Source organism: Vanessa cardui, chromosome 12 (assembly GCF_905220365.1).
Source record: "Vanessa cardui chromosome 12, ilVanCard2.1, whole genome shotgun sequence".
NCBI classification, from domain to species: Eukaryota; Metazoa; Arthropoda; class Insecta; order Lepidoptera; family Nymphalidae; genus Vanessa; species Vanessa cardui.
In genome coordinates this window covers 232,517-256,249 of record NC_061134.1, presented here as the reverse complement: position 1 = coordinate 256,249, position 23,733 = coordinate 232,517, and the positions used below count along the sequence as shown (strand labels likewise).

At 33.3% G+C, this 23,733-nt stretch overlaps 1 protein-coding gene across 2 annotated transcripts in view; it reads right to left on the bottom strand.

The window, feature by feature from the left end:
• The window catches only part of LOC124534132 (F-box only protein 42-like), a 36,250-nt gene that overhangs the window by 12,080 nt on the left and 437 nt on the right, over window positions 1–23,733 (bottom strand). Inside the window, exon 1 of one of the 2 annotated variants that reach the window (XM_047109827.1) lies at window positions 13,612–13,813. The exons of the other annotated variant lie outside the window; for it this stretch is intronic. The gene's annotated coding sequence lies outside the window, so the exon portion shown is untranslated. Of the gene's footprint in view, window positions 1–13,611; window positions 13,814–23,733 lie in introns of those variants that run through there. 2 annotated transcript variants of the gene reach the window in all.

The window sequence follows — 23,733 nt, the reverse complement described above, 5'->3', positions numbered from 1 at the left end:
CAGCATAAAATTAATGCAAACTATCAGTGCGATGCTACGGCGGATAGTTGGTATAATATTCAGTGGGAACATCTAAAATATATCTTTATTCTTTGAAGATTATTGTCACCATTTATTAATATTAAAGATTTCCGACGAGAAGACTGTTTTAAATATGATATGTCATGTTTTTGGAATAAAAATTCGATAACTATGTAATGCTCGAAATGAAATATTAACCCAGGGTCTTCCTTTTCCTTCAGATATGCGGCCTTATGACCAACGAACTTACTATCCTAATTATTAGTTTAAATACGAAAGTGATTTTTTAATATTTTTGATTATTTTATTATTTGAACTAACAATTAGGATAATTGCCTCACTTCTGCTACTATTCTACTTACATATTCTATACTAATACTATTAACTATTCAGTCGATCATCACCAAAATTTTGCAACGTTCACGGACCCGCGTGTGGAAATTAGTATTACATATACATCCTCCCTATATGACCTCAGCCTTATATAGATCTGTATATATTTTTACAAAGAGAGTGCTTTTTCAATTGCATCCTTTTTACTTCAAAGATTCCACAATAAAAGGAATGTATCAGAACTCCCCTTCAGCGTTATAGGTAGTTCTTTATATGTACTTTAATGAAACGGTCCGGCGTCCCTCAGGCCTCATTCCGGGCCCCCCGTCTCGCCATAACTACTACTTATTGACGATCGCGTCCCTTCTGTGAGGGTTGCAAGTAGGTTATCGTTTACAGCGTGTAAATATTGGTCGAATGTAATGGAATGATAGATGCATTCTCTTTTAAATATTGAATGGTGTGAACATAGTGTATGTTAGTGTAGACAGTAGTTACAAGTTTCAAATCATTTTCGATCGCACTTGTTTGAGACAACATTGCATGTAATCTTAGAAAGATATTTACATAATGACAAGCTTTAGATATGAACGTTTTTTGTGATATCGTAAGTAAGTCGAAGAGAACTTCTCGGTTTGGAGCTTTCAAAGAATCTGAATCTGAATATTTTCAAAATGTATTCAGGTCAGAGTATCTATATTTTATAGATTAGTAGCTGTTACTGTAAATGTTTTTTTTTTTTTAATAAACGATTGGACAACATTACATCAAACAATGTCGTGGCATTTCTCTAGCACACTATTCGTATCGTAGTGGGCATGAGAGATTTCTGACTGCAACTTGGCGGTTTACAATCCAGAGCTCAGCTAAATATATGAAAGTATCTACCTACATATCTATCTAGAATATGTGAAAGTATCTACCAATCTAGGTAGCACATAGACTGACCACCAACTATCAGTGTACTCAGTATTCCTGGTGAGAATTTGAAACTTATAATTAAAAATATAAAAAAGTTCAGGTTCCATTCCAATATTTCTTATTCGGATGAATTCACAATCTTCGATTAATGTTACATCTACCGCTGTACTTAAAAATCTAAATTTTAAAATATTCCATTTTCAAAATTCAATTACATAAAAGTTCTTCCTAAATTGTCTTCGTTTAATATCGAATTCGGTAATAATTATCAATTTTCCATGTCTAGAAGCTGAAATATCCCAAATTTTGGCCAACAAGAGATAATATTTTATCTCTTGAAATGAACTGGTCCGATGCCAAGTTGTAATGTAAGGTATTTGTCCTATTTTTGAGTACTAAACTATTGGGACAGGTCGAAGTAATAGTTCGACTTGAGTTTTACGGCAATTTACAGAATAAAGATTGTTTAATTTACGTTTTATTATTATTATATAATATGAACGTTTATTTAATAACTTCGTAACACCCTAACGTAAATGTACCGTTAGTTTTTTATACCGGTACATTTTCAACAGTATTGTTTTTCTGGTTTTGCCGACCACGACGAGAAGTGCGGATTTGGGGTCTCACCCAGCCAACTTGAAATCTCGCGCTTCTGTGCAATCCTTGGCAGAAAGATATAATCTATTACAACGAGGTAGCTTTTTGTCATATGTGTTCATATTTGTACTTATTACTTCAAAACACTAATAATAAATTAATGCCATAAAATATGATATGTTTACTGTATTCTGCTTGTTTCATAAAAGTTGTAAAGCCGAGGAAGCGTCAATAGCAGAGCCCTTCGTCAATATCAGGACGGGTGCAAAAACTTTGTAATGGCCAGCTTAAGACTACCTCGTTTACATCAATACACGAAGAAATAATCAAAGTGTTCTGGTTTATATATATACAAGTAAATAAATCTTTACTTTAAATAAAAATATATCGAGTAAATTGTGATACATGAACGGACCCACACCACCGCATAAACCATATGATTAGCTATACTATCGTAAAAAATATGATATATGAGGGGACACCTACAGCTCCTAATTAAACCGTGAATCATCATCCGGTTACCCTTCTGTTTGTGAGTCCGGTTTGTCTAACTAACTCCGCCAACATCGCTCCCGCGCGGCAGTCGATGTACTCGGGGGCTGGTTTATATTTTTGTTTTGGATTAGGGGTCGAGTCAACATGTTAAAGCTGAAATATGTGCTTATAGCTATTCAATTTGTATTTTTGCTATATTTTCAATAAGTTGAAGTTAGTTGAGATAAGTTTTAGAGTTTCTGCAATGTTCTTATTTGAAACGTTCAAATGAAACGTTTGTGTTAGGAAAAGAATGACGAAATCTTTTGACGTTTGTTATTGTAGTCGGCACTAAATGACCCCGTTATAAGCTCTTGTAAATTGTATGAATGAGAAAGATATTCGATACAATACAACGTCAAACATAAATAATAATCGCAACATGAAGCCTCGGCAACTTTTATATCAACAACGAGAAAGCTGGAGGCGATGCCGCTCGAAGCATTTGCATGTCGCTATTGCTCTTCCGCTTTGACGTAAAATTCATTATTTCGGTCTTATGTTCTTATGTTACGTTAACATGTACAGGGAATGCGGTTATTACATAACTTAACAAAAAATGTGATATTTTGTAGAAATTTAGAAACAGCAACGAAACTGAAAATCAAAAATCTTTTCTAAATTTCACCCAAAACAATACATTTGTAAGAACAAGATCTATGAAAATAATAGATTTGTAAATTAAGATCTATAATAGTTACAGTTTATTTAACTCATTTAAGCTGCGTTGTCAATAATAAGCGACTTAAAAATGTGTAAAATAATCAAAAGTTTTTCAAAATGTTTTTAATTTTATGCTTTTGGTACATTGTCATTGAATGCGGTTTGACCTAACTTGTATTTCATTTAGGATGCATTCAATGGGGGGTCACCCTTGTATCGCCAGGGGATGGTTGGAGGTGCAGGGAGGCGATTATCCTCCCCTCTCATGTCGGCAGCGTAGCGGAGAGTTTAATTGAGGGCTCTACTGCTTTGGTACTCACAACTTCATAACTAGATCTGCAATGTATGATGCAATAAAATACAAAATTTCCTTTTTAATGTAAAATATAAAGAGGAATATATTTAAAATAAAATATCGTTCTTTTGACTGCGTAAGTCTTTTGAAAAATTAGGTAGAATTTAATTTAAAAAATAAAATACGTTTAAATCACCAAATTTATTCGTTCCAATATAATGTGTCTGTCTTGCTTATAACTAAGTAATTCTTCAACTTCACAACCGTACGAGTTTTGTGTCAAATTTCAATTCTGAGCGAAGTTATTAGTGAACAAACTGTTGCACTTCTATTAAGACGTTCTGAATGCCGGCACTGCAAGCCTCGCGTTCTTTGTAGCGACTTGTATTCAGCGCACTGTTAGTAAAGCTACCACCCCCAACGGCGACATGAACTCATTTGGTATTCTTTGCTTTGTACACTATTTCTTACAAATGTATTGTTTTGTGGGAAATTTAGCAATTCAAATGTCTTATAAAGTATCTCATTGTGAGGGAGACAAGATCGGTAAGACAGTACAGGCAGACAGTACCAAGGTTTTCTTATATATGTTATTTATTAAGCTCGATACAATAATGTTTTGAGATGTGTTTGAAAAATAAATAAGTTTGTATTATAACATTAATGATCGCGAGTTCAGATTTCCTTTCGTACTCTGACATCACTGTATTTCCATCTGCTTACTTTATAATTCTCGTTCGGCTTGGTAATGAAGCAAATTTTCGCTATGGAATATGCACGAGGTGAATGAAAATTTGCCATAACAACATATTAATATGCACCAACGCGCATTGGAGCAGCGTTACCTGTAAACCATTTCCTCAAAACGACGAGGCCATTGCCCACAGTTCGACATTTCCGGGTTGTGAAGTTATTTACGTTTTGAATTCAGAAAATATATCATAATGGATTTAAACATATACACGGAACTATTTCCATCAATACCCTATGGTCTTACGAATTCCGAATTTCTTACAGCATTTCGTTAGCTAGGATTTTGTTTAACTTTGAAATATCGATGCGATCTAAATCAGGTACTAAATGTTATTGATTTCACTATTTGCATTCAAATATAAACCTTGTTTTGATAAGTGTTCGAGTATCCTACCGCCTCCTTATATCATAAAAAAACAACAGAATATTACATAGTATATAAGCTTGTTGATATATTAACTGTCAGACTAAATTTTGTATACAAATTTTTTTTATGGCGGACGAGCATGTGAGCCACCTGATGGTAAGTGGTAATCATCACCTATAGACAATGAAGCTGTAAGAAATATTAACTATTCCTTACGTCGTCAATGTGCCACTGCCAGGTGTTATGTCCCTTGTGCCTGTAGTTACACTGGCTCACTCACCCTTCAAACCGGAACACAACAATACTCAGTACTGTAATTTGGCGGTAGAATAACTGATGAGTGGGTGGTACCTACCCAGACGGGCTTGCACTAAGCTCTACCACCAAGTGAGATATATATAATATAGTTTTAGAGCTAAGTTCTTTTAAACGTAACATTAAATATTAATGCAATTATAAAACTGTTTGTTTGTGTTTCAAAATGGCCTTATTTTGGGTGTATAGCGTTTTCCTTGTAAAAGGAAATTATTTGTTGAATGTTACGTAACTGGGAAGAAGCTTCTTCCCAGTAGTTACGTAAGACGACGCTAGAACGGCGCTGTATACAAAAAGTGATAAAATATTATTGTATACATAAATATTCTGCATTCAAGTTAGATTCGAGGTCTGTAGTATCCATTTATACATATTATGTATACGATTGGATAGATCAGTTGAGCTCCTTAACTTTTTTTAAATTGCTTAAATATATTTTTCTTATCAGGGTCCTATTATATTGAAAATAAGTGAAATATTAAAAAAAAAAACATTAGTATACAGCTACACTGTTTGATGGATACGCCGGCCCTGAATTTATAAAATTAGATATCCTATTTCGTCCAAGTTGTTAACATGACAGAGAACAAACATAACGCAGACACACACAGCTACACACGGGACGTAGCGCCCTCACGTAGGTACACGTACGTATACACACATCCAGATTCATTTTTTTCATTACACTGCCCACAGCAAAGTACAAGGCTTTAGAGTTTACTTTGCTACAACCTACACTCATGGGGTCACTTTCAAAATGACAATCCTGGATGAATGATGAAACAGTGTAATTAATACATATTTAATCTACACTTATATATTAGACGATGTGTGATAATAGTATAGTATCTAAAATAACATGACATTTTAAAATGTAAACAATCAGAAATAAGGTTCTCGTTAACAGAATATTACTTTAAGAGGAGGGTTTTCACATCATCACACTCCGCGGGTAAATAAATTTTAATTGCGATTTTTATTGCGTTACATACAGGTATATTTTCAGGAATATTTTTTTTCACAATTCCGCTAGAATCTGTATACGAAGCTACATGCAAACATATGCAATTTAATATTCAGAACATAGACAAGGGTAGCTTCGGAGAAGGGATGAAACAGGGGAGACAAATCAGATTTAGGCATCGACTGCACTTATCACCCTGTCTGCTATTTATTAACGAACAGAATACATTTTGACGTAACAAAGGAAAATAATGCAACAAGGTGCTTGCACGTATTAGCCGAACCAATATTATTAATGCAAGAGTGAGTTGGTTTGTTTGTTACACTTTCTTGTATAAACTATTTCATGTTGAAATTTTGCAACATTGCCACGGTATAGAAAAAGGTATTGGGTACCAAAAGTATTCCTTTCATGCTACATGAGAAGCTGCGGACGAAAGCTTCATCACATCACATCATCAGCCCGTTTTTGTCCACTGCTGGACATAGGCCTCTCCAAGTGCACGCCACTGTGGTCTTTCTCCGGCTACTCGCATCCAGCTTCGTAGCTCCGAAAGCAAGTTTAAGTTTGATATATTAACATAAAGAGTAGTGTTACTAGATATTTATGTGGCAGATGATAGGCAGGTACCATGAGATACCCAAGGATGTTTTCGACTCCTGGGTCAGGAAACTGGGGTAGTTTTTGGGTTTAAACGCAGTTATATATTTTCTGTATGATTTTTGTTTACATAATAACGTTTTGTATGCAGCGGGAATAACGCGACCAATTTTTCAAGAGTCGATTTAATACCGGTCATTTGTCACGTCTTCCAAACTGTGTCATTTTATATATAAAATACTCTTTATGTGTACATACATTATTATACTACATATATGTCACTGTATGTTATTACGATTACAAATTCACCGTTGCGCAAATTATATGCTGGTATTGCTTCACATATATTTTAATTTATATAATATGCTCACAATTTTATCTAGATAAAGACATATTAGGTCTTTTTGATTTTAATTTAATTGTATATTGCTGGTGCAAATTCGAGGATTGTCATTGATTTTTCTTTAAGTTTAAAAACAACTGATGTTGTAGGCGATAGTTTGGCTTTTGATGTGAACGTTGTGGAATATATTCATAGAATACATTACTGAAATTATAAGATGTTCCTTTTCGAGATTTTCCTCTGGAATGCCGTGTTTTACTAATACGAGGCTTAATAAAGGCTGTACAAATAGACTCACTTTTTATAATTCAATTTTGGTTCCATTTCTTATTAGTCACGGAACATTTTCAAAACGAAGCTGGAGTCACATGGAATACTGTATATTGAATGGTTGTCCCATGTGTTTATATCTATTGGATTATGTTGTAGTTCTTTTATGAATAGACGCACCTTCACCCATGCGTATACACCAAGGGTACCTTCACTATTGATTACACTTTTCACCGAAACTATGAATTCCTATCCAAATCATTCCATTTTGTAAACATGCTTCACCCGGAACATCTGAAAAAACGCTCAAGCGATTTACGACCAAAATATCAGTCGTATAGTGTTTTTTATTCCATAAATCTTGTTAAAAAATACCCTTAAATATTTAACATACATGCATCCCACTGGAAATTAAACTTTATACCTATAGAACAGAGTATATATTCGCGGATGTAGGATTACATAAATCTAAGAAAGAGGGTTGAACGACCCTCGTTTTTCCCGCTAGTTCAGTGTTACGCAACAGCCAGCGAGGTCGACAACTCCGCAGCTAGTCAAAGCTCTCGTGTAAATTAACACCTGTGTACTTTGCGCGTATTGAGCACCCTAACGATTGCGAGGAACAAGTGACGTTTCATCGAATTAACACGACATGAATGAGATGAATAACGACTACATCTAACCGATTACGTTACGTCTAAATAGGGTAACGTGTTTAACGCGTTCCAATCAAATATGGTCTTTGTCAAACCCGTGTAGGAATCACTTGAGCATCAAACTTCAATAATTCACATTAACTGCGCCCGGTTTGGTTATTGACGTGACGTAACAGGCAGATCGACCTAACATATTGTACCCCAAATTACCAATTTGCTAAATGGAAGTGCTTTCATTGTTATTTGTATATAATGCATGAAGTCCACTTACCTGATTGTAGTAAATACTTGTACATCAATAAGACCAACTACACAAGTAATACGAGGATGATGTAAGAAGCGGCATCATTGCTAACACCGGGATCTCTTCCAGTAAGAACTAGACCGCGGGGTGGTATATGACTTATATAAAAGTATACAAATATAGAATTTAAAATTAATAAACTTTTATTCCTACTTTCCCCGGATGTAAATATGATGAAAATATTAGTTGCAAATTAGCAAGATTCACAAGCCAAAGCAAGATAGTGTTGATATATTATTTTCGTTAACAAAGTCAGATGGTCATACTCCTTGGGCAAGTAGGTAGTCTAGATTTTTCGGTAACTAATACTACATTCACTACAGAAATAAAGCAAAGTTAGCTTAACGATTTCCTAAAATATTGAAATGAAATACATATAAAGCTTACTTTAAGCTGCACACGCGATTGGCAAGTGAAACGTTAGTAAATCATTGAATTTATGATGTCACTTGAAATCAAAAATCAAACTTCATTTTTTATATCCGTTTTTTGAAGTTAGTTAACTCAAAGTTAATACATCTTTCCTGCAGCATGGTGTTCGTTTCTACAATAAGATTCCACAGTTATTTTTATGATCACAGTTAGTAACAGGCATTTAAAAAATTTAAGCTCTTGGTAAAAAAACATTCACAAATATGGTGTTACTTAATACAATATATATAAAAAATAAAAACATTTTAAAAAATGACTAATTATTTATAGATTACTGGGCAGGATTTCAGAATTTAATTGTACTCTACTGACTTATTGTGAAAAATGGAAGAAATAAGTAACTTCTGAATTTCTTGTAGTTTCTTCTCTGCCTTTGATTTTGATTGTTTTTTATTCAATCTGGTTTGATATTAAAAATTGTTTATTAGTAATCTTGAGTGAGACATTTCCAAAGTAAGAGTCATTTTTTGATCTACGTTGTTAAGTTTCATAGTGTGTTATGACATACTACTTTTCGGTGACGTAGATATTTCATCTGTTTTCATTTTGCGGTCCGCTCTATTTATAGTCTTTAGACCTAGAGCCCTTTGGATGTTTTTAATAAAGCAGGAATGCTCACAGATGCGTCATAGTATATTTACAACAATTTTATGTATATTCTCGACGACCCGGCACCGCTTTGAAAAGGGATCAACAAGAATATGATATATATATATGTATAACCAAGAATAGATTTTTCCCAGTGCTTTATTTTTATTGTATCATTAAACTTGGGGATTACACCGTTCATAAAATTGAACAAATTTTATGTCTTTTTAATATTAATACAGAGATCATTGATCGCTTTAATAGAAAAAGCTAATCATTGTACAAACAGAAGCCGAAAGGGTAAGTTTAAAACGCCAATTTTTCAACGCCGTAAAGGCAATAAATCTTTGCTAGGCAGGATATTCCTTTCCATCATAAAATTCCGCTGATATTTTTATAATTGCTGATATATTTTGACCTTAATTTAATTGTATTTAATTGACATACCTTATTATTTCTACCTTCTTGCCGGTTCAAGTCGATAGAATCTACATGCCAACCGATCTTAGCGTTACGTTACTATAATTCTGTAAATTGACAATTCAAGTGTGTTTGTAGAAGCTTACTTGAAGTATATTTTGTGTTTAATTTCTTACTTTGCGTTTTTCTTTCAGTGGCATACTGCTCTACTCCAAATACCGTCTATACTTGTACACAGTGTAAAGCAATAAATCACCACTGAAGCCTCTTCTCCTTTTAAATTTATTTCACCACACTAAACAGGCGGAGTCAGCAGATTTTTATCCGAAAGACTCATGTTTTATACACATAAAGCAAGTAAATTAATATTAATGGTGTCTAAACCCGCATCTCCGGTTAAGCTTAATGTATTATATAAAATGAATTATTTTTAGAAAAAATATATTTTAAGTAATCCTTTGTTAATCCAAGTACATTGCTAGATCGGCTTAGGGTAAAAGAAATTAAGAAGGACCGACAGACATGTTGACGGTTTTTTTGAACAATTACAAATTAAACGACTGCGAGCCGTCGTCGAGTACACTTCAAATTAGTTAAACGTAAACATTGCTAGCGCTTACAGAGCCGCAGTTATAAAACGGTAAACTGAATTTGCGAGGAATGGCGGGGTAGCTTTGGGGGGAAGTAATTATCAAGCTACCTCGTCTGGAGTCTGGACTTGCACCACCCACACTCAGGCCTTTTTCCTCCCCTGCCGTCTGACCGGTCTTGTACTGATTTTTCTTTCTTTAATCTAGTTAATGAATGGACGTTGTAGGGTCACATTGTGTTCATTTTTAACGGTTTTTAGAGACGAGGCCTTGGTTCTTTACTATTTTAATTCCCATTACTACTATCACAGACTTTATTGTTGATTCATTACTTGTTTCGGTTTGACGACCTCCGCGGTCGAGTGGTTTGTGCGCCGGTTTTCATGGGTACGCCACTCCGAGGTCTCGGGTTCGATTCCCAGCTGAGTTGATGTAGATTATAATTAGTTTTCTATGTTGTCTTGGGTCTGGGTGTTTGTGGTACCGTCGTTACTTCTGATATTCCATAACACAAGTGCGTTAGCTACTTACATTGGGATCAGAGTAATATGTATGTGATGTTGTCCTATATTTATTTATTATATTCGGTTCATTGGTTTGGTTGTGAGAGAGAGACAGACAGACAAACAGAGCTACTTTCACATTTATAAAATTAGTACAGAAGTAAAGATATTGGTATAGTACAGTTTAAATTTTTGTCTGCGTTACTTTACCTTGAATAAATGAAGGAATGAATATACCTTATGTTTAAGCTTAGGTATGTATAAGATCTAAAAACATATATACGATTATTTAAGGGAAGAAGTTCAAAGTAAAATAATTTAATGTTCCCCATGAAAAGCCGGGGGTGGCTGCTTGCAAGCTATATACTGTGCAGAGTTGGGATTTAAGTTATTTGGTGACGCCACGGGCGGTAAATGACAGTATTGTGCGATATACACACACAAACAATATAATATATAGCCGAAAACCTTCAACAAAATCCATTAATCAGCTTTGTAAGCTATCAAGACATAAATTGTGGCTGGAACTAGTCAGTCTAAGCACAACAACAAGTACCTTGCTGGTAATATGTAAACACATTTTATCTCGTTGAGTTTCGATCAAAGGCTCGAAGGGTGGGGGTTGCATAATGCAATACGTCTGCCGCGCTCACCTCGCCCTGCCACATTCAATTTGCGACAGCTGTTGATACAGGATATGAAATTCCACCTGTCTTGGTGGCTCGAGATGATGTATTGTTGGAAGTTAACTAATTAACCTTTTTTTTCTTACACCTGCGCTAGTATTAGTATAAAACTGTCCTTTTCGAATGATGACGTAACCCATGCACCAAGAGTTGCTGAAACGTTGGTTAACGTCAGACTAATTTATTTGGCTTTAATTGAATTGTCATTGATCGAGTATTGCTTCATTAACTGTAATAGACCAATGACAATAAAATGATGCGTTTCAGGATATAGCTACATAAATGTAGCTGTACTAAACTGTAACCACAGCAGTCCCACACTGGGAGCATCAGAAAAAGATTTAGATTCGAACATTACGTAAGTGTCATTCGGGGATTTGAGTTAGAAAAACTAATATATAACATCTGCTTCGAATGCAGGCGAATGCTTCAAATCTAATCTGAGATCGTTACATTACAGGAAGGCTTATTCACTAGTGAGGCAGTAATGTAACGTAATACACAAAATCGAATCTTAGATTATTGCATTACAGTGCTGCCGATGAGGGACCGCACTTAAACGAATAAAGTTTATGTTGCAGTCAAAACTATTAACCAGTCAAAAGTACAGATGAAAAAAAGGCAGTCTTCATGAAAATTATACATTATTTTACGTCCCTTGTTTAAGTTACATCATTTTAGTGTTGATTGTTACCATTTGCGCAGGAAAAAAAGGATAAGCTCAAATATAAAAACAATCAAAACCAATGGACATCATATATAGAATACGCATCCAGCACATTTTATTTCATTCAAAACGCTTAATTAAATTAAAATATGCGACTGCACTCTTTCGAAAGCACTTGCTATTGTCATGTTTGTGCTTCGAACGCTGTTTTTTTCAGTCAGCCATGCGTGCTTTGTCGTTGAATAATATTCACCCCAACGCTACGCTTTTTGTAAATATGACATCCTTGCTGAGGGTTGATAGGCGTTTTTGTACAGACAAATGCACCGACCGTTTTCTTAAGCGTTTACCTTACACGTTGTTGCTTGCCATTTTGTTTGCGTTGAGTTAACCTTTTTTTTAGTGTGTTCAAAATATGTTAGAAGTTATTTGTTATAATAGTATTCGTTGCTTACATAAGACGCGGACACGGACATTCGTTAATTAATAGATATTATTTAAAAAGTGACTACTTTCTTAAGTTTTACATGAAAACCTCGTTATTACAGTTATTAATTACGGGATATTTACCATGTTTTTATTTTTATTCGTTGGAGCTCGATATTTCGATATCATATACGAATGTCTTGTTCACGGGACTGTGTGTACACGGTGGTAAATTTTAATTTTAAATTTGAAAACCTTGTTAATATCGAAATTTATTTTCTTAATTCATTTGCAATAATAATAATTTATATCCAAAATGTCATATAATCACCATAAATATGATCGCCATTGTAAACGTAATCGCGTTACATCTGATAAATTATGTAGAATCATTTTGGGATAGTGCAACAACCTATAATAACAAGAAAAAATATTCTAAATATTGTAAAGTTGTAGTATTATTAGGATAAGTAAGCTTCACTTTATATAGTTATTAAATGACGATTCAAAAGTACTTGTAAAAGCTCGAATAAAGTATATTTTGATTTGATTTGAAATCCGGGTTCGAACAATTTGTCAACCGTGATATCTAATTTAAAATATTATTAATACTTTCATATTCGCTTTATCCTCGTAGAAATACAAATCCTGCTGAGGTGAACACGGTTATGCCGTAACAATTTTGATTATGTAACGAATTCTTGATTAATGTTCAAAATAAACTATGATAAGGAACATAGTTATTGATGAAATCTATGTCCCACGTCGGGCGCCAAATCTTTCCATTTATTTATCACATCGGTTAATCCAATTATTATAGTAATGAGTTCCCTGGGGCTCGATCAATGACTTACACGTCGGTCTGAGATACGGGGTGATAAATTGCAGGAGAATTTATTATGTATTGGTATATGTATATCTTGTTAACAATGTTTTGTATCAAACGCTCAGATACGGTTTGTTTAGGTATTCTAATTAAAACATTTAAAAACTTAAACATGTTTAAACTTTCAATAACTACCTAAATTGTCTATTTAAATATATATAAAGAGCTAAATAATATTTAATTATTTTTTGAAGTTATAGTAACCAGGTTAATCAAAGGGTGCCAACATTTAAAAACATTCTTTATTAATTTTATATATATTATATATAGTATTTAATTATATTATCAAAGTATTTGTATTGAGACAACAATAAAAACTACATATAAAGATTGGTCTTTGTCATCAAATAACTACTTAATCTGGGCCAAAGTTGTGTAACATCACTAAATAAATCCGGACACGCGCCGTGGTTATTGCCCCATTGGCAATACGAGTGCCATTATTTCGAACTAGTATATAAACAAAGTACTTACCGGTCTCTCAGCATCCCCGATGCAGCTCGATCAACGAATAGTCCTTTCAGTTTCAATGAAGAGTATGATTTGTAGCGATTTAACTGTGTGCAGTGTTGATATAATTTTAATTTATGTTTTCAATATATATCCTTATAGCATTTTTTAAAATAATTTGTGTGAATGGTTGCATAATGCGTCACAACACGTGCGCCTGTCACCGAGTTTCGCAACGCACTGATCCGGGCTGCTACGCAACCGCTTAGCGAACGCAAGATTTTAGGCTTCGTTCAAAAATATGAAAATGTCTACCCCCTAATTTTATAGTATTCTATTCTTTATTATTGTTCTTGATTATCACACTATTGCATAAAATAAGCAAATGTTATATACTAGAGCAAATTCTTTACATGAATAAGAAACAAACTTATCATATAAAATAAGTACCAGTTAGCATGAATGTGACTTGTTACGTTTTTGGTAAAACGATAGAAGGAATTCACTAAATTATTTTTCTAACTTTAACACAAAGGTAGCGTGCTATAAGTCATGAAATTAACGTATCGTGTGCCTTTCATGATATTATAGTTGCCGCGGTCATTCAACCGAATAATAGGGTGATATACGCACAGATAATGAAGAATTATAAAATTTAATACTTAGATTTTGCGAAGAGCTACAAATATTTGTGAGAAAAATAGATTAAATTAATGAATTAGACACTAAATTATGGAAACAGTTTGTTATATCTCTAGCTATTATAATATGTTATAATATGTTTATATTTACTAGAACTTTCATTAATAAGCTTGATAAATATACAACAGCAATAGTCGCTTTTCGCTCGTATTTTTGAACGTAAATGGATCGATAGAACAGCGGGGAAAGCGCGGGAAGCCCATTGTAATCGCCATCTTGGAAATGCGTTGTCATGGCAATGTTAGTCGCAGTTAACTTCACAAGTCCAACATTTTTATGTTTCTTATTTTATGAAGAATTAATAATTATTAATATACGAAATACACAATTTATTTAAGTCACAATTGTATTATAGTTATATTATTGTTACATTATTAGAACTGCAATACTAATGATCTAATGTGTAAAATTTATTTTTGATATAATGTTTTTAATCGATTTTGATCTCTTCAAATACTAATTACATGCTTATAATATAGTACTAGCTGTTAATAGCGTGGAAGTTGAATCGGATTTTGTTATCATGAAATTGATATTATGATTATTGGGTATTTGTCTTTAATTCGTGAAATCCTAAATATTCTCTAAAATAATAGTAACTTCGCATAACATAGTCAAAGTCTGGTCAGGTCACGTAAAAGTCTCATCAAATTCGTTTCAGCAGTTTTCAATATTAGCCATAACAAACAAAGGCGTATTATTCGATACAAGATTTTGTAGATGATAAAAAAGCGTGGAATTAATACCTGTTGACTTCCAGGCAGGATATATTAATTTTAATAATTTTATTAACTAACATGAGTGTATTTTTTTTTTATTGAAAAGTAAGTAGTGATTTTCTTACCGGTTCTTGTCGGTAGAATCTACTTTCCGAACCGGTGGTAGCTTCACTTAATTGTTAATTGACTATTCAAAAGTGCTTGTAAAAGCCCACTTGAATAAAGTTTATTTTGATTTTGATTTTGAAAACATTCAGACGAACAAAAATTATAGAATTTTATCATTATAGTTTCATATAATGATATATAAAGGTAATGTTATTGTTGTTAAGATATTTTAATATATGAGATGAGCTTAGCACGAGATGAATAATCATGAACATAAAAATAAAAGTTTACAGGGCTTGTCCGTGTTTGTATTAGCGACCTTCGATTGAGGTCTACGTGCTCTATCTACTGGATCTCCCTTTTAAATAAAGCAAAAGTATTTAATACGATAATAAATAAATGTGATGTAGAAAAGATTGATTCCATTGCAAACCTCGCATCAGTACGAGCGGTTAATCTCAAGCCGAAGCGTGCAGATGAAAGATCTTATAATTTTGAAATAAATCTCTTTTTCTCCGCTGAAACGTCTGCCCCCCAGTGGGTGTCCCCCCACCACCGCCACTGACCGAAAGTTTTCAAGTTTGTTAGGAAAAAGCACTCCATGCCCGTCACTAAGTTAGCGCGTAAGAATTAACGTTAGACGGAAAAACAGTTTTATGACTTTGTGATTACATTTCCTATAATGCAAACGACACTATTGATCCATGCTTAAAGGTATTAAGTATGTTTAAAATTGTCTGAATTAATAAGAGTAAATTTTTCAAAATTTAATAATTAATTCATCAATAAAAATAAATGGTTTTGCGTGTTTGAATTCAATGTTAAGTTGAAGCTCAGAACGTGGATTAAGACAACCAGTAAACTCTTATTTAACATTTAAATAAAAAAATCCTTTATTAAATAAACATTGAATTAAGAAATACTAAGTTTATGCTTTTAGATAACTTTAGATGTGCTAAGTGCTCTCCCTCGTGATGAGATCTTAAAATATCGTTGTTGAACTTCTCAATCAATCGGCTAACTTGGATTTTTTTTAAACAATGCGCTGGTGAATGTTTTGCTATTCACTGGGAACATTCATCTGTAATGTTACAATTCAGATTACATTAAATACATGAGTGCTATAAATCGAGCATTACAGAGCGCGATCTGCGACAATACTTTGATGATAATTTGTCTAACAATTTCAATTGTTAATACGACTTGACTGTATGCGAATGGATCATATCAAATCTTATATTGTTACATTACGAGCAAGATATCCGAAGAGAGAATATAACAACAACAACAGCTTTTAAATTTCCCACTGATGGATTATGGCCTCCTCTCCCTTTGAGATGGTTCAGAACATATTCCACCACGCTGTTCCAATGCGGAATACACATGTGGCAGAATATCTGTGAAATTAGACACATGCCGTTTCCTCGGGATGTTTTCCTTCACCGTCGAGCACCAGATAAATTATAAACACAAATTAATCACATGAATATTCAGTAGTGCCTGAAGTAAGTAGCCACTATCATCGGTTAAGATGCACGCCTTCTAACCACTGGGCCAGCTCGGCTCAGAGAGAATATAAATTAAAAAAACCACATATCCTGAGGTTTATATTTTAAAATAAATATCTAAGCAATACGCCTTATTTAATTAGAATTTAACACAAGATATTTGTTTAATTGACAAAGTTATCTATTTTAAATTATCAAAACAATATACATAATTGATACTACTAACGAAGTAACCATACATGTTTACTATCAGAAATTTGCGTGACAATTAGGCGTTATACTTTACTGAAATTAATTGTGAAACTTATTCTAATTAAGGTTTACAATGTCCTATTATTCTGCTTGCGAGATCCGGACGCGTGCCCAAAGTAAACGCCATAGTATTTTTTTATTATGTAATATATATACGTCGGATAATTCTACTGCCTGGTTGTAAGTTCCCATTGCCAATAGACATCAGCGAAGTCAGAATTCTCAACCATTTCTGCTATTGCCACCACCACTTGAGAACTAAGATGTTACAGTCATACCGTCTGTATAATATACTTGTATAGGGTACCCATAACATCGTAGTAGTACGAGTATAATATATGGGTATTATCATAAAACGCACATCATTAAAATTTTGTAACAGATATATCTTTGGATTCAGAAAAAATATGTATGAATTTGAAGACCATTAAAGAGTCGCCTCGAGCCCAATAACAGTAATCATAATTAATAATATGTAACTTGTTATTAAAGTACGGAAAGGGAACGTCGTCCCCAGTGGTTAACAAAATAAAAACATTTGAGGATAACAGGGCCACGTCGAATTATTGAATTGGCATGCGACGTATTGTACGCTGTCATTTCTTATTGGAGTCATTTTTTTTAGCAACTGTAGTTTTGTTTAGCTGGAAATAATTTCGCTTGAGCTCGATACATAGCTAATTGTTGTTGTGCTTACTTATGATCGGCAGTTATAAACCCCTACGAGTGGTTCAAGATTGGCCACGACAGGATCCAGCGTCGGTTAGAGTCTGATTTCTCTTCGGAATATTTTTTGAGGAATCGCGGCAAAAATATGTTTGATATTTGAAATGACTATTAATAAAGAAACGCTGTTAAGACAATGATGTAAATTTTAATGATTTTTTAATAGATATTCTAAAGGAAAATTCAAAATCTGCATGTCTCTTCATGCACGTAATAATATCATGTACAGAATCCGAGCATACGATCGAATTACGGCCCTCTCTTCTATCTTGTTAGCACGCCACTGCATGTACTCACACTGGTACTTAGCGCGTAATTACAACGAATGAGGGGCTGGGAAGTGATTTACGAGTATAGTGCACTGGCAGAGCACGTTGCATTTCGATCGGGGATAAATATTTACTATCACTGTTAAGATAACCTCTACGTATTTGTCATATCTATTTTAAAAAAAAGAAACCCTCGCTAATTCAGTACACCTTACTGATAATGATTTACTAGCTGTTCTACGAGGTGTTCGCTTAGCATCCTCACTCCAACGTTGCAAGCAGTATTGTGAGGTTAAGTATCTTTCGTAACAATTCTCAAATAAAACTAGTAGTTCCAGAGAATTGGTGCATTCAAACAAAACAAGAAACTCTTCTGCCTTATAACATATTAGTATAGATTTGTCGTAAGTTGTCAAGCTTTTTGCTCAGAAATTAAATTAACGTAAGTAGTCGCATCCGTGGAAACAGTGAAGAAAGATGTGAATGGGAAATTAATATAAATATGACATAAACTGATGAATTTCTTGCACCCAAACGATATAAAATATACTGTGTTGTCTTCAAAAACGTAATAACGCTACTATAAATAGTTTTTTAAATATAAATAAGCCACATCGCTGGCCAGCTCTTGCGTTGGGGCGTAATCTATAAACTGAATAAAACAAAGGCCGACTTTCGAACGACATCACGAAACCTAAAATGGAAGTGCTTTCAATACTATGCTGAGCATCCATAGCAAACAACTGAGTATATTACAGTTAAATATTATAGTATAAATAACCAACAATCTATTTCTATCTTATTTCATGCGATTTGCAAATTTTTATGGGTATTATTGAATATAAAGTTTTCGATTTATTTATAATACTTAATAATACATTATTCCACTTAAATTTTGATATATCCACTTTTATTTTACTTCCAAAGTATCAGTAGTATAATAGCAATTTATTCGACTTTCAAAAATCTATTCTTTCACCAATCCATTATGAATAAGATAGATTATTATTATATATCTCCAACAATGATACCATATAAATTCAGGTCAGAGCTACTTAATTTTTTAATGGTAGTTATTCCTTGACATATGTATTTATATGGATGTATTGTATATATAATATCGTCTTTAGTTTTACATTTAATATAATCCTTTAAAAACGATTTATAAGGTTTTTAGTGAAGTACATAGGTGAATACTTTGACTAAGAAGCAAAAGCTGTCAGATTCGAACAATTTTTTTCTTTAAGCATAGCATAGCATGCCCAGACTGTGGTTGAATACCTTACGGCTTGGTCAGCGGGAAATAATCGGGCCATATTCGTTAGGTAAAATAAACTGGGTCGTAAGGGTTCAGGCGCCGTTAATTGTGACCTGCCCTTGTGAGATAAAAAGGTATTTTTTCTTTTATTCTGTAACTGCACTAAAGAACATAAAAATAAATAAATAAAATCGTATCCCTGTAATTTCCCCTTTACATTTACCTTCGTTATATTATTTGAGTACCAAGGTACGGTTTAATTATTTTTTTATTAAAAATTAATTTTGGAAATAAAATAATAGGATGAGAGTTGTCCGAAGAATTTGAATATATTTTATGTATATATTTTCGACATAAAACGTTTATATTGTTATCTCTTGCTGGCCCTTAGCTCTCGTACGCAGAACACCTTTTCAAAAACATTAACAGTCTGTAAATTTCCCACTGCTGGACTATGACCTCCTCTCCCTTTGAGGAGAAGGTTAGGTTAGGTTACATAATCCACCACGCTGTTCCAATGCGGTTTGGTGGATTACAGAATACAGACACATGCATGTTTCCTCACGATGTTTTCCTACACCGCCGAGCTCGACATAAATCCAGGCAAGCACCACATTCAGTGGTGCTTGCTTGGATTTGAACTCGCAATTATCGGTTAAGAAGCACGCGATATCGAGCCATGACCGCCAAATTATCGTAAGCGACACTTTTGTCGAAAAATCGTTTTTTATTGATACTAATATTTTAAACCGTAACGGACCGATACCTGTTGATAATTTCCTCAGAAAAAAAGCCGTTACAAAGTTATAGCAAATGCTAAAATTATCGTGAATACATACGTTTTTAAAGTCTCAACGTAAGCGACAATAGGCATTTTTATCTTATTTGACTAATGACCGATTTTTTTTAGCGCGAGCGACCCTACTTATTATCGCAACCGACATTAGTCCTTGATCGTATGGCGCTTACTATAAAGAAACCTGTCGTGACATATTTATTTCCGCGGAAGTTATTAGGATGCAACTTACAGCGTTCCAAAGGGAACGATGTTATTTTTTAGGATTTTTAGGATTATTAGGATGCAACTAACAGCGTTCCAAAGGGAACGATGTTAGTTGCATCCTAATAATCCTAAAAATCCTTTGTGATTAAAAAAATAGTTTCACTCATAATAACAAATAATCAAAAACAAAATCAAAATAAACTTTGTTCAAGTGGGCTTTTACATGCACTTTTGAATCGTAAAATTAACGTTTTAAATAGTGTTTTTACTGTGTAGTATTTGAATTAATTGAGTTATAAGTGTACTGCAAATAAGAAGCTCAAACATTTATCAAATAAAAAAGCAATGTCGACTTCAGTAGCTAAGGTATGTATTGTATTTTAATTTTTTTAAATGAATGCAAGAACAATGTAATATGCGTACAATTTATTGCCTGTAATACTGTTCTCCCATTTTAAATGTTGGTGTGTTAGATTAGTATTGGTTAAAAAAATAGTTAAGTTGGGCCATTCACGTTGATACGAGAATCGTCTCTATTTTACCTAAGTTTAATTAAAGAAACAAAGAGTGGATGACAGAAAATTCCTTAACGATCTCTCAAAGACGAGTTCTTAATAGGTTAGTGAGCACACTTTTTTTACTACAACTTTGTCCGTCCGTTTATATGTTTTACATCGTGCGATTCTTTTTAAAATATCTCTTATTTGTTATAGCTAATATCACCACTCCCCGCAGAATAAAAGCTATCATGAAACTGCTTTTCCCGAGAACATACAGCAAGATGCAGACGCTTTAGTTCTTGATCCATTCTTGCTAACAGGCAGCAACAACGATATTAATATAGACCCTACACTAACTGTGACGACATCACGGCCTGATACCGTTTTAAATTCTGAGCAAAATACCAATCCACGTATAATAAACTCTAAATAAACTTGTTGATTGTAGTGATTCTGACACTGAAAATTCTTATACTTTAATGGATTTAGATAATCAAAATGAAATTGCACAAGTAGATATAACAAATTATGATCAAACTAATTTAGGGGATCCTGATTGCATTGATCAAATCAAATCAAATCAAAATAAACTTTATTCAAGTAGGCTTTTACAAGCACTTTTGAATCGTCTTTTTACAATTAAGTGAAGCTACCAGCGGTTCAGAAAGTAGATTTTTCCGACAAGAACCGGAAAGAAAATCATTAGTTACTCTTTTTTAAAATTTAAAAAATACAAAGTCATGTTAGTCATTACAATTATTTAAATTAATATAACCTGCTTGGAAGTCAACAGGTATTAACTCCACGCTTTTTTATCATCTATAAAATCTTGTATCGAATAGTATGCTTTTTCTAACAATGTATTTCTTACAAACGATTTGAATTTACGAAACGGCAAAGTTAAAAATGTCTGCGGAATTTTATTATAGTAACGGATACCTTGCCCCAAGAAGGATTTATTGACTTTGCGGAGTCGGAAGCTTGGCGTTATAAGCTTATCCTTACTCCTAGTATTGTGAGTAGTAGTTATTGTGATCAATGTTATTGTGAATATACATAATATTGTTGTAAATATACTGTGACGCAACAGTGAGTATTCCTACTTTGTTAAAAACATCCCGAAGAGAGTCTCTAATTAATACAGCCCTGCACCAGTTCATTTTTGACCAAGAAGAACTAAACGGGAAGTCTTTGGATATCTACGACAATAATGCCTGCATTGATAGTGAATACTCATGGAAGCCCGCCTCATCGTCAAGTGATTCGGATTGACATGAGTCACCTCAAGACACGAGTGTTGGTCAAAGAGGATACAGGAAAATAAAACTTTTATCAAAAAAAAAATCGCAAAGCTGCTGTATCGAAATCTGTGCAACCTCATCCTTGTATGAATAAAAGATGTGGTAACTCATGTTCAAATAAATTTACTGAAGATGATCAGGCTAATATCTTGAAAACTATTGGGGATTAGGTTGTGACAAAGGACACAAATATTTCCTACTGTCATGTGCTAAAGAGAGACCGATTGGCAGAAAAATAGCTGGTAGTAATGTTCGTAAAATATCACACGATTATTTTGTAAGCTATAATGGACAGCCTATTAAAATATGCCAACAACTTTTGCTTAAGACCCTAAACTTATCTCAAATGTCTTTAAAAGGAAAGCAAAAAAGCTCTTCATACTCATAATAAATCTGGTGAAGCAGAAGTCGCACAGTTAAAATCGTTCATTGAGATGTTGCCTGCTGTTCCATCCGACTATTGTCGCAATAAGAGCACGAAAGTATAATTACCTCAAGAATTACAAAACATATCGTTTTTATACACACTGTATGTTGTCAATTGAAAGAAAAGAATCTAGAATGATGATTCCATCAAGAATATTTAAGTATGCGGCATAATGAAACCATACGTGATGCTTTAGCTGAAGCGGACGAAGTATGATGCAAATAATGAGAATTATAATACTTTACTTAATTTGATATAAGTACGTTGTTATATGTATAATCTGCTTGATCACATTATTCCAAATGATTAACATAAATATATTTTTAATGATACAAAATTTATTTTGTTTAAAAACTATGATGGAACAGTACGTGGTGTTAAAGCGGACGAAGTAGATTCGTACCACAAGAAATACTTTATTTTATTTTATATACGTTGATTGATCTCATTATTTTAATTGTTTGATACGAATAAATATATTTTCAATTATATATGTGATTATTTCATTTAAAAACCTTTTAAAATGCTTATTTATTTACAGTTATAGTTACTTGGATATAGTCATTTTAATAGACATTTTTATCGTAAACGCCAAAATCACTATCGATTATGACAGCAAAAATAATGTAAACGCCATAAATGGCATAAATACTTATAATTTTTGTTTTATTATTAATTATATATTTAAATGTTTAAAAAATATTAAAGTATGCGAAATTTTTATTTCCTAGCACGCTTCTATATAAAAATATTTAAAAAAAATCGTCTCCTGTAAAATTTGGTTTTTGTCGGTTGCGCTAAAATGGCGGTAAAGGCTCGATATAACCACTGGGTCATCTCTACTCTCGGGTCATCGCGACTCTCGTCAGTTTTCATTATTTTTTATCAGTGTCATAGTAATAAGTTCATACTGAGTTACATTATCTCGAACTTATTTATAAGAATAGATTTTTTTAGACAGAGTTTCTTGCTTTGCTCTTTCACTACCTAACTTGCATCTTGCGTTTAACAAACACATTACTTTTCCTTGATGTGTAATCGGAAAAAATCATATCTACTTCCGGACACAAAAGCATTGTTGGTATATTAATCTAGAGTTGTTTGATCTGAAGCAGTGAGCTGTGACGGGATAGTTGAATGCATCATCAAACAGAATTGTCTGCATATTCAATTTTTATAATAGTGACTCTTGCAGGCCTAGCCTCATTTCTATTCAAACATTCAACTGAAGCTGTTACTTGACAGTTGCATAATTTATTATTTTCTCAAAAATACAATTTAACGTTAGCATTTAATAAGACACGTCGTTTAATTATATTTTAGGTACCAGGTGTAAAACACATTGATATTAAGTAGGCAACCATCATATTGAT